Below are 12223 nucleotides of genomic sequence, written 5' to 3'. Positions count from 1 at the left end.
GGGCACAGGAATGTGCTCTGACAAGAGGTTCTGTTTGTTTTATTTCTTGACACAGATGTAAATGGCAATCCTTGAGCCCTTTGCTAAGCAGACATTTACTCCTTAGGTTTTCTGTCTTGGGACACCACCTCCTTCTCCTCCCTGGATGATGGCAGTTCTGCCTAAAATATGCCACAAAAGCCATCTTTGGCTTTTTATTGCCTTATGAAGACAGTTCAGTCTCTTAGTGCGCACTTTCAAGGCCCCACAAGGCCATCTCTAGTTCTGACATAGAGTTAGGATGGTAAGTCTAGAAGCTACAGGAGAATCCATTTCCAATTTTTAAGTAGAAAGGATCAGCATTTCTCCTGTTTTCAAAGACCTCTAGCAAAATTTCTGTGATTTCTTTTTTTTTTTTGCGGCACGCGGGCCTCTCACTGTTGTGGCGTCTCCCGTTGCGGAGCACAGGCTCCAGACGCGCAGGCTCAGCGGCCATGGCTCACGGGCCCAGCAGCTCCGCGGCATGTGGGATCTTCCCAGACTGGGGCAAGAACCCACATCCCATGCATCGGCAGGCGGACTCTCAACCACTGCGCCACCAGGGAAGCCCTGTGATTTCTATTTGATGACCAATTTTCATTTATGAGCGATCTCTTAGAGAAATTCTGATTGAGTTTACCTTCTTCATTTCCCTTAGGAAGCCTGTCATGTGGTTTAGGGATTTTTCTTTTATTTATTCTTTTCAGACCTTATACGTACTTAAACTTTTTTTTCCTCTGAATAAATTGTGTGCTTGTTGGGCTACACCCTGCAGGCCTGCAAACCTTGTAATTGCCCAGCCGTGAGACCGAAGAAAGAGCCTGGAGACAGTGACAGAGGCATCAATGGTTTGTTGGATAGGGGATCTTACACGTCTGAAGCGTAGTACTGAAGCAACACCCCACTGTGTGCAGCAGACATCAGGCAGGACATGGCAGCAGTCTTTACTACTGAGGGGGATGGAGGCTACCACTAATAGGGGGAATTGACATCAGGTTGGCTCACTGGTTACCAGGGCATGTAGACAGTTACTGATGAAGTCCTATAATTAAGAGGATTGGCTAGTCATATGAGTAAGGTGCAGGTGAAGCAGGGACTGGTCAAGCAGGGGATGTATGGAGTGCAAGAGAACAGCCATCTTGAGTGGCCTGACTATACAAGGCTCACTGAAGAAGATTAGAAAAACACAAAAAAGTGTAAAGAAAATAAAAGTAGTCCTAATTTTATCTGCAAGATAATCTGGGAAATGTTCTTCTATCGTTTTTTGAGGGGTTCCTTTCTTAGATTCTCTCTCTTCTGGACGTACCCTTCATGCCTCTCTTATCCTTTTTATTTCTGGGAGGATTTCTCTATTCCCCCCATCAGCTTTCTAAGTCTGCCTTCTGCTGTGCCCATTCTGCTGTTCAGCTCATCTACTGGGTTTTTAAAGACTGTTTTTGGGGGGGAGGTGGGGCAGTTAGTTCTTCTCTTGTTGTAACTGATGTGTCTGTCACAGTAAGGGTTTTCTTCAAATATTTGGTGGTTTGAGATTGTGTATTGTGTATCTGGGCCATTGAGAGGCCCAGGTGTTGTGTCTGAGAATGTGCTGTCCTCTGGTGGTAAGGGCAGGAGCAGGACATGGGGCTGGGCAGGGTGACTCCCTAAAGTCTTCTAGCCAAGACACTTGCACTCCTCCTGGGTGAGGCCAGCTACTAGAAGCACCGCCTTGATTGTCTGGCACAGAATGTGCCCCTTGGGCTTGCTGCTCCTACAAGTTTGGGGTGTGTGTGTGTGTGTGTCTGTGTGTGTGTGTGTGTGTGTGTAACCACCTGCTTGACTGCTCCTCCAGTTTTTTTTTTTGGCTGAGCTCCGCAGTATGTGGGATCTTAGTTCCCTGACCGGGGATGGAACCTGCACCCCCTGCACTGGAAGGACGGAGTCTTAACCACTGGACCGCCAGGGAAGTCCCTGCTCCTCCAGTTCTGACGGTGGCCCAGAACCCCTCATCCACCCAGGCACCCAATATCTTCTCCCTCTAATTTAGGGTCCCTTGGAGCCATCCCCACCACTGTCCCCTCATGTCTGTTTTAGGTTCAGGAATCTGATTCCATCTGTCCGTTGTCTTTCAGGGATGGCTCATTATTACTGGCCCCAGAGGCTGCCTTTCTTTGCTTACCTTCAATTTTCTAATTCATTTATTTAAAATTATTTTCTGTCATTTCTAATGTTTTGGAGAGGGAGGGGTAGGCTGGAACACATCAGCTTTCTTTATCCAGTCTTCTCAGGTGATATTTTTCAAAGTCATTTGAGGTTTTCTTGTGGACTAAGAATTCAGTATTGATAATCACAGGAGGAAATAGCTTAATATTTGCCTCCCAGTATCTTAATAGGTATTAGGAATTAAAAATCTAAATACAGGGAAAGCATGGTTTGAGGCCATCCACTTGACTAAAACCCCAACTTTCTTTATCCATAGTTCAGGGCCGCTTGCTCAGAAGCTGCCCTCCTGACACTTGGCAGCCTTGTTGCTGGAGAACGTCGGCGGCCTAACTGGAGGCAGCACCTCCTTGGCTGTGGACACTGTTGTAAAGCTTTGCAACTTTAAGGAGCGGTATGGGTGGGGTCACGTTCCAGCTGCACCCCATAACATTTCCCACATACTGGCTGTGTTGACAGCTGGTGCTGTCTGCGTTTCACTGTCCTGGCCCACGAAGGCAGAAGAACTGCTTGCGTTGAAAAAGCATTGACTCATCCGGCAGCCTCTGGCTGTGGTTTACTCACATTTATAGCCCTCTGGGGCTGGCATTTCTGTGAGTTCTGTCAAGTTCATTCCTGTTCCTCAGGCTCACCCCTTTACAAGTGCTTGCTCGCCCTGCATGCCTAAAATGACAGAAGGACATCAGCTCCACATGATAACTTGCCAGTGACTTTTTTCTAGAATTTTCCTGGACTAGTGTGATATCATATTTATGTTTGTGCAACATACTAATAAAGGTACTTTGTTCTTCTCTAAAACCTTTTCCCTGAAGAATTTTTGAACATCTAAGGACGGTCGTTTTGTAATCCTCATAATTTTTCAGTCTGAGGTAAATAAATGTTCCTTTGTTAACTTTTTAGGCAATGAATATGACTTTGAAGATAGCACAGTGGGCTTTTAATTTTACCACAAAACAAAAGAACTCTGTATCCTAGGCCTGTGTAGAAATGTGGCATTTCATACCTATTAGGGGTGTAGATATACGTACAGGCATTTTTTTTACTTAGTGATATTTTAGTAAAGTTGATTACAGACTGTCACAAAACGTATTCTATTTCACCAAAATTTTTTGATATGAAATTAGAGATTTTTCAATAGGGAAGAATTCTAACAGAAACTGTCTAAATTTTTTTAGGCAGGGCTAAGGAGAGAATTTAGCTCTTTGGTGTCTGGAATGGTAGTTCTTAACCGTGTCTGCACAAGAATCACTTGGAAGCTTTTAAAACGTATGGGTGCTTGAAGTTTAGAGACTGGAAGCAGACCAGTGGTGCCTGGGGCTGGGGTGAGAACAGGGTCTGACTATAAACTGGCACTGGGGAGCTTTTTGGGGTGAAGGGAAGGTTCCACACCAGACTGTAGTGATGGTTGCACAACTGTATGTATTTACTAAGAAAGTCACTGAACTTACAGTGGGTGAATTTTATGGTATGTAAATTGTGCCCCCATAAAGTTCTTCAAAAAAGCCTCTGCCTGGGCATCACTTTATGCCAATAAAGTCAGACTTTCCAGAAGTAGGACTCTGGCACTGGCATTTTTAAAAAAGCTCCCCAACTGATTTTAATGTCCAGCCAGGGCAAAGAACCACTGGCCTAACCATTGTTTGTCTTGGTTGGACGATCCTGCCCTAAGGCCAAGAACCTTCCAAACAATATTACTTAGTAATGAGATTTGGTTTTTTTGCTTATCCCTTAAAGTAATAAAGGCTCATAAGATTCAGATATAAAGATGGATGATGCATCCGGACCACAATAAAATGGTTTTGATTTAGGTGGCAATGCTATGTTGGAAATACAGAAGAATGACTGGATGAGTTATTGCTATTTTAGGGGAAACCCCAGCCTTTGCATGTCTGGTGATTCTCTACGTGCCGAGTCAGTGCCTGGATAAGGGTAAGGTGAATAAGGCACTCACCTTAGGTGAAAAATTTAAGGGAGCCCAAAAAACTCAGTAGTCAATGTAAATACTATTTTAATGCAATTTGAAAAATTAATGCAAAAGTCCATGGTGAACAAAATATCGAAATTTTAAAGAAAGGTAGGATTCTCCTAGTCTCCCTGATGAGGCTTGGCTCTCTGTCCTTTCCTCATGAGAGTCAGGACCCCATCCAGCTGGTTCTATAAGAAGAGGGGCCTGATGACTGTCTGTGCCTGAGACAGGGGGACTCACACCCAGTCCTGGCTGCTGCTGTTGCACCTGCTGGGTGCACAGATGCTGGATAAGAAGGAAGCCACCTTTTTGGGGACCCATGGGTCCCTGAGTGTGCTGAACTGACCCTAAATTGAGTTATGAGGAATAACTCCTAACTCTCCCTTTTCCTCCCCTTGGGCGCAGCAGAGCAGGAGTGGCCTTGAAGGTTGTGCTGTTATCCACATTCTGTAGGTCTCTGATTCTCTGCTTGATCTCCAAATCTGAAGCTAGAAAATGAGTCTCTAATTTGATAAATTCGTGGTCTCATCCAGGGATGGATCCAGGTTTTGTGGAGTCTGAAGCTTTACCATTTTGAAGGGCCTTCTTTAAGAAAAAGAAGAAAAATTTGAAAATAAAAAATTAAATTTAGAGCTTTGGAAAGAGCACCTTGCAAGGCAAGAGCATTTAAGCTTCATCAACTGCATGGTAAAATGGTCTCCAATCTCAATTTAATATTCTATTTTCCTTATACTGTTGCAAGACTTCTCTTTGTAATTTACTAGCTCACACTGCCCACAGACTGTAGGACTATGTCTCAAGTCTTATCTTCCAATTTTATACTTTCAAAAGCCCCAGAATATTTTTTTGTGAGGTAGTGAAATGATTAAGAGAATCAATTCTAGTGTTAAACTGGATGATTTTGTATCCTGGTTCTGCCAAACTAGTTGTATGACTTGGGAAAGTTAATTAGTCTTTTTGCCTTTATTTCCTGCTCTATTCTTACCTCATAGATTTTACTGGAGCAGGACTAAATGAGATATTGCATGAGTAGGACTTAGCACGATGCCTGGCACATAAAAGGCACTCAATAAATGTTATTTAGTGCATCAGCTAAGATTCTTGATTCTAAGCAATAGAAACTTACTCTGGCTACCATAAATGGAAAAAGAATTTATTGGAAAGATGTTGGCCAGTTCACAGAATTGACACAAGAGTTTGGAAAAGCAGATGCTGTCAGTAGACAGGAACTAAGGGAGGCCAGGCAGCAGAAATCATCTGATCAGGACATTCTGTACCTGTTGCTGGACCCAGGTACCACTGCTGGATTCTGCCACTGTTGCAATCCTAATCTACTCATCTCTTCTTCCTGACATCTCTTTCTTAAGATTCAAAAATCACTGGTGATCTTGTCTAATGGGCTGAGCTCCAGGTTAGAGAGAGGAGGTTCTATACAGTTTAGCTTCTATAATGGAAGTTGGGGCCTCTTACATTGGAGAATTTCACCCAAATAGGAAGAGGATTTGGATGTTGGGGAACAAAAAACTCCCAAACTAACACTGTTGTTTCTGTTGTGATTCCTTTGGTGTATTCTTTAATATCTAATAGATCTGAGCTGCAGTATGTTATCCTGCCTGTAGGCGTCACCCTTTAACACTTGAGTATGTGTATACCTTAACCTCTAACTTCAACCACTCAAGAGCAATCTGCGGAAGTAATTTGTGTACAGAACAGTGGTATTTTTCCACTATAGGCAAACTGTGATGGTAATCCATCAGGTCACAGAAAATGGATTAAGTTCTCTCAAATGAAAGTTTGCTGTCCATAACTTTATGTTAATTCTTTGGTACTTGTTGCTATTTATCTAACAGTAAATATGAACATCTAATAAATTAAATTTAATGAAAAAACACAAAACCAGCTTATCAGGCTTGGTTTACTAATTTTTTTCATGCTATGCTTTCACGATCGTAATATTATGTTGCCTGTATGTAAAATACCATTATTTTCTGCAAGAATTATTTTCCTAGAATATGATAGAATTAGATGGAGACATGGCATTCCCCAAAGGCCAGGCATGGATTGGTGCTGTTCCAAGAGCACTGCCAGCCCATAGGTTCCCCAGGGCCAGGTACTCCATCTTTTATTTATCAATGCATACTTAGCACAGTTCTTGACACAGGTAGTTCTTAAATAAATAGAGGAAGGAGGAAATGAGCATCACAGATTGTAGGGGCAGTACTGCCTGGACCTGTTTGAGAATCACTGCCATAGTCTGAAAAGTCCTTCATTTTGCAGTTTGACTTAAGTCCTAGTTTATGGGTGTGGTTTTCTCCATTTATTTGCATTTTTTTTTTTTTGCGGTACGTGGACCTCTCACTCTTGTGGCCTCTCCCGTTGCGGAGCACAGGCTCCGGATGCGCAGGCTCAGCGGCCATGGCTCACGGGCCCAGCCGCTCCACGGCACGTGGAATCTTCCCGGACTGGGGCACGAACCTGTGTCCCCTGCATTGGCAGGCGGACTCTCAACCATTGCACCACCAGGGAGGCCCCGTTTGCTAGTTTTTCATATCTTTAACCAAAACACACTAACTGCTTACCACACAGTAGCTCTGTGCCAGGTGCAGCTATGAGGATTCGCCAGCAGTGTCCTGCCCTCATGGATTTCATGTTTGTGTTTAGAGACAGACACACAAAGAGAGCTATAAAACAATGAGGTCAGCCCAATGATAGAAATATGCACATAGGCAATTCAGAAGAAGGACGCCTCCCCTAGCCTGGGAGGGTCAGGGATGGTCTCCTGGAGGATGGAAGTCTGAATTGAATCTTAAAGTTCTTTAAGGAATCTAATTTGTGCTTTTGGGTATACTAAACATCACTATCAGGTGAAAAATTTAGCACAGTGCCTGGAACACAGTAGGTGCTCAGTAATAGATAGTTGTGGAATAGTTAATTGGTTTAGGAATACTTGTACTGTCAGGCTGGTGTGATCTATAGCATGCTGCTAAATATAGGCTTAATTTTCTAGTATCCATAAATTGAATACATGCATTTAATCCCCACATTAGCTGGTTAGTTCACACATAGAAAAAGCCTCTGTTTCAGGGTCATAAATTGAACCTCAAAGCCCACTTGATCCCAGGAAGCATGAGGAGCATGACAGTGGCTCACTTCAGATCCACCTTCATTACTGGGGAAAGTGAGGAAAGCTGTGTCCCATGGCATATGAGCGTCAGAGGACAGCGTACATGTCCCTGTGTCCAGTAGGTTCGCTTCCAACTGGGCATCCATCTGGAAGATGTTCTTTATTTTGAAGACAGAAAACCTACCAATAGCTGTGCAAGGAAAGCTGATGAGAAAGTTTATTAATTAGATTAAGATTACATTTCTGTTCCTTGCAGTAAATACTTCCACCCATCCCTTATGAGCCCCCAAAAGAAATCATTTTTTTTTCGTGTGAAGGTGACTTCTTAGAATGTGTTTCCAAAAGAAATCTTCATTCAAATTGACTGGTGTTTGGAAGTGTATTTGCCTTGCTGCCATACTGTTCAAGTTTCAGAAACTTATTTCACAAAGGGAAAGGGTTTGTCTTAAAATTTTTCTTTTGAAATAGAAATGTCACTTTAAGTTTTATAATATTTCTATCTGGTTCTCTGCTTTGCTTGTCTAAAACACTGCAGAACCTTGATTCAGGTCACATTTCGGTTTGGTTTAACTCATAAGTAATAACTGGGAGATGGGACTGGAGGTGGCCTGGGTCAGGTGAGGATATAAAGAAAGGATGTAAGATGTAAGAAAACATGTACAATTCAGCCAGGGTTGGTTTATGACTAAGACACTTGCATTTTGTGAAGACAGTCATGGGTCCTCCTGCTGTGTAACCAAGGGGTCAGCTTTCCTCTACTTCTTCTTTTTTTTTTTTGGCCACATGTTATGTGGGATCTCAGTTCCCTAACCAGGGGATTGAACCCAGGCCATGCAGTGAAAGCCCAGAATCCTAATCACTAGGCCACCAGGGAACTCCCAGCTTTCCTCTACTTCTTGAGCATTACATCTTACCTCTGATTTTTGAAAATTTTGAGTAGAAAACTTCTGGCGTAGTATGCAGTCAACAGTAAAGATCCACCTGCATATATAGATTTTGCTGCTTTAATTAACTTACAACCCAATTAATCTGATACACGTTCAGTGATTAAAAAAATGATTTTGTATTCCACTGGAGACAACACTTCCCATAAATGAAGGTATTTTTAAATAGCCAAGTTAACATTTTAGATGTTATTTTCTCCTGTTTATCTAGGACTTGTAATATCTCCACTGCCCACCTCTTCTGTGATACTCTGTACCTTTAATGAAAAGCTGCTCACGCTCATTCTCATACATCTTAATACAAAGGCCCCAGGTCTCTTATTCGAAGCTGAAGCTCCGGTCTCCTGCCCAAATCCCACTCCCCAGAATTGATGTGCCTTGGGACTCCCGTCTGTATTTCTAGTATAACTTCTCAAACTTGAAGGTCGAGCAGTTGCTTCTGGTCCCCATACCAACCAAAATCCTGGTTCCTCCTGTGAGCTGAGAATCCTTCCGTTGTTTTGTTTTGTTTTGTTTTTTAATGTGGCTCTGGGATGGTTCTCATTTGTTTGACAAAGAGGGATAAACAGCTTTTGCCTTAAATAAGTTCAAAGATTAGTGAGAGAGAGAGGAACCCTTAGAATTCAGGGCCACCAGTATATGATGGGGAAGTTCACAGAGTATGATGGAGCACAAGGCGGGGAGCATTAACAGACCCCAGGGAGGTGAGGAGAGTCTCCCACAGGAGGTGATGTCTCAGCTGAGTCTTGGAGAATAAATGAGAATAAGCCAGACAAAGAAGGATGGGAAAGGTATTCCAGGTGCAAAGGCACATGCAAAGGCAGGAGTTGATGGAGAGCATGGCAGGTTCAAGGGAGCACAGTGGTACAGTGCAGACGGCTGACACAGGGTTTAAGGAGAGAATGGTCAGAAATGAGGCTGAGGCCTTGTCCTGGGGGACTTCTATGTCATTGTGAAGACTCAGGACTTTGTACTATGGAAAGCCATTGAAGAAGTTTAGGCAAGGGAGTGACATGGTCAGATTTGGTTTTAGAAAGGTCATTGTGGACAGGCTAGAGAATGGTTAGGATGCGATCGATGTCTGAAGCAAAATAACAGCAGAGGAAACAGAGAAGAGGAGAGATTCTGGAGATGTTGTACAGATAGAATTACTAGGACAGTGCATCGTCTTGGATATAGGCCACGAGGGAGAGAGGAGAGGCAAGTTTCCAGCTTGGGTGATAGGGTAAACTTCTGAATTTAGGAGGAGAAGGAAAGGTTTTTGGGGAAAGATGCTGAGGTCCATTTTGGATATGTGGGCATGAAATGTTTGTGGGAACGTATCTGGAGGTGCCCAGCAGGAAGTGGGACCTTTGAGTAGGGACCATGGGGAGGTCTGGGCTGGATGGGCTCACTCAGGGAGGAAGTGGGCGGGAAAAGGGAAGGAGGCAAAACCTCTGGAACTACTAGGTCCCTCTCTTGCCATCACCACAAAGGTCTAGAGGGGACTCTGGGGCCTCCCTTGCTAATATTGGTCTGCTCTGGCGTCCCTGCCTTTGGTTTCTCCTGGCCTTTGACATGCTCATAGGGGTGAAGTTCCAGAATGTGGGAAAGGGAAATCCACTTGTGATTCCTTAGCCTGGCCATTCCCTCTGTCTGGAAAGCTCCTTACTCATATACTCCTGTAGCTCGCTCCCTCAATTCAAGCTTTTGCTCAAAAGTTAAGTTTTCAGGGCTTCCCTGGTGGCGCAGTGGTTGAGAGTCCGCCTGCCAATGTAGGGGACACGGGTTTGTGCCCCGGTCTGGGAAGATCCCACATGCCGCGGAGCGGCTGGGTCCGTGAGCCATGGCCGCTGAGCCTGTGTGTCCGGAGCCTGTACTCCGCAACGGGAGAGGCCACAACAGTGAGAGGCCCGTGTACTGCAAAAAAAAAAAAAAAAAAAGTTAAGTTTTCAGTGAGGCTGGGATTAAAAGGTGTTAGGAAGCCATGTGGTTGTCAGGAGCCCTAAGTGACTTTGCTTATACAGTAGCTTGCAGATCACTTGGCTCTTCTGGCCCCAATTAATGTGCTGTTTTGGCATATGAAGTGTTTTTGCAGATAGAGTTGTCTGAGAGGACTTGTTGGGGAGGGAATTCTGTGAGTTCTATCCATCTGTTTCATCATAACTCAAGCTACCATGTAATAGCCGTGCACTCAGCTGGCAGCTGCTTGGGTCATCATAACACCCCCCTCCCTGAGCTTCCCACCTCGGTAAACATGTGCCAAGGGGTTGGGCCGTGGAGGTTAATGGATGAGGACAGGGTGGCCTTGTAACCCTGCCCTGAAAGTAAGCTCTGGTCCATTTTCACAGTGAAGTATTTCTACTCCAGAATAGAAGATGGCTCTCTGCTATCTCCCTTTCCACACCAGTAGGTAGGATTTAGACTGTTGAACACAGGTTGGAATTCTGACTTACAGCCAGATATGCTTATCCACTCCAGACCCTCTCCCTGTTCCCTAATTTGGAGCTTCATGGGGGTTTGTCTTTGTAGTTTTATGTACCAGGTGGCATCTTGTATGGGGATGGATTAGTAAAGTGGGAGAAATTATATCTTTCACAGAATTCACTGCAGGAATGCCTCCTTAAGATATAGCCACCTGGAAATATTCAGGGACCCCCTTTCATCATTATTTCTTTAGCGAATTCTCCTTCCAGGGGTAACACCCGCCTGCCTCATTTACAGATATCAAGGGCATCTCTGTTTACAGTTATCTCCCACACTACCTTACAGAGGCAAGGACGGTCTCATCTACTGTCTGTTTTCTCCAGCAGATACATAGGAGAAGCACCATGAGTTATCACGGCGCTCTCCCGTCTGTGGAGTTCATGAAGGGGTTGGCAGACTGATCCTAGACCACCAAGAGGGATTTTGGTTAGAAGGAGGGATGCATTCTCTCAGTCAGGTTGTTAATCCTGAGGCAGCTGTGGACTTCTTTTTCTCTAGGCCTTGATAGGTAAAATATCTTCTTACTAGTTAGGAATGTGTACTCCCGTCTGAAAGCTAGAAGAAGGCTTGAAGGTCCTCCTCATGGAGGCTGCTCCCCTGTGTCTCTTGTTTGTTTGTGTTTTTTAACTTGAGGGAGCCAATGTTGAACAAAGGCTGAGAGAGCAGAAGAATCTATTTATAGAGCTTATATTGTGAAAAACAGAGTCAGGAAAAGAGCAGATTTTCTCTTCTGGGTTGGCAGTTTTCAAGGCTATACATTGTGAAATAGCCTGAAGAGGGAAGTGGACTTGGTCTGATTCATGTCTGACCCTTCTTTCCGTGTTCATAAAAGATGGTGAGCCCAGGGTCAGGGCTAAGGATGACTTTTGACTTGATGGCTCAATTGTCAAATATTTTGTGCAGGTTGCAAGGCGTGCCTGGTGCAGCTCTCAAAGTTTCCTGACCCTCCCAATTCCATTCCTCACTCTTGCTAAACAGTCTCAGAGAAAACACTGGAGTATGAAAATAATAAACCAGAGGAAGGCACACGCTGCTGAGTAGTGAAATATTAAGAGTGGATTGAGTCATGAACTAATACCATTTAGAGACTTTTTTTTCTTTTAGTGTTCCCAGAGTAAACTATTTTTTTCTTTACGAAACTTTGGAGATTATTCTAGCCCTTATCAATTTTTCTAATGAATTTCTATTATCTCTTGCTTAAAATCTTAAATTTGTGTTTATGTTATAAAACTAAATGTTTGCCGTGAAATATTAAACCAAGAGAATAAGGAGCAAAAGCCTGTACTTTGTCATCCATCCTCTCTTCTGGGGCCGTGCTGTCAGATGGAATATTACCCAATGAACTGCCCCACAGGAAGGGCCTAATCAGTGGTGTGGTATGAGTTCAGAGTGGTTTGAAATCATCTGAGCCTGGGGTAGTCTGAGCAGGGGCAGGAAGGATTTGGGCTGGGCCTTAGGGGGCAAGATTTGGTTGGGAAGAAGTAAATGGGGGAAGGCCTTTGCAGAAAA

This window comes from Pseudorca crassidens, chromosome 6, assembly GCF_039906515.1.
Source record: "Pseudorca crassidens isolate mPseCra1 chromosome 6, mPseCra1.hap1, whole genome shotgun sequence".
In the NCBI taxonomy this organism is placed as follows: domain Eukaryota; kingdom Metazoa; phylum Chordata; class Mammalia; order Artiodactyla; family Delphinidae; genus Pseudorca; species Pseudorca crassidens.
This window is presented reverse-complemented; position numbering follows the sequence as displayed.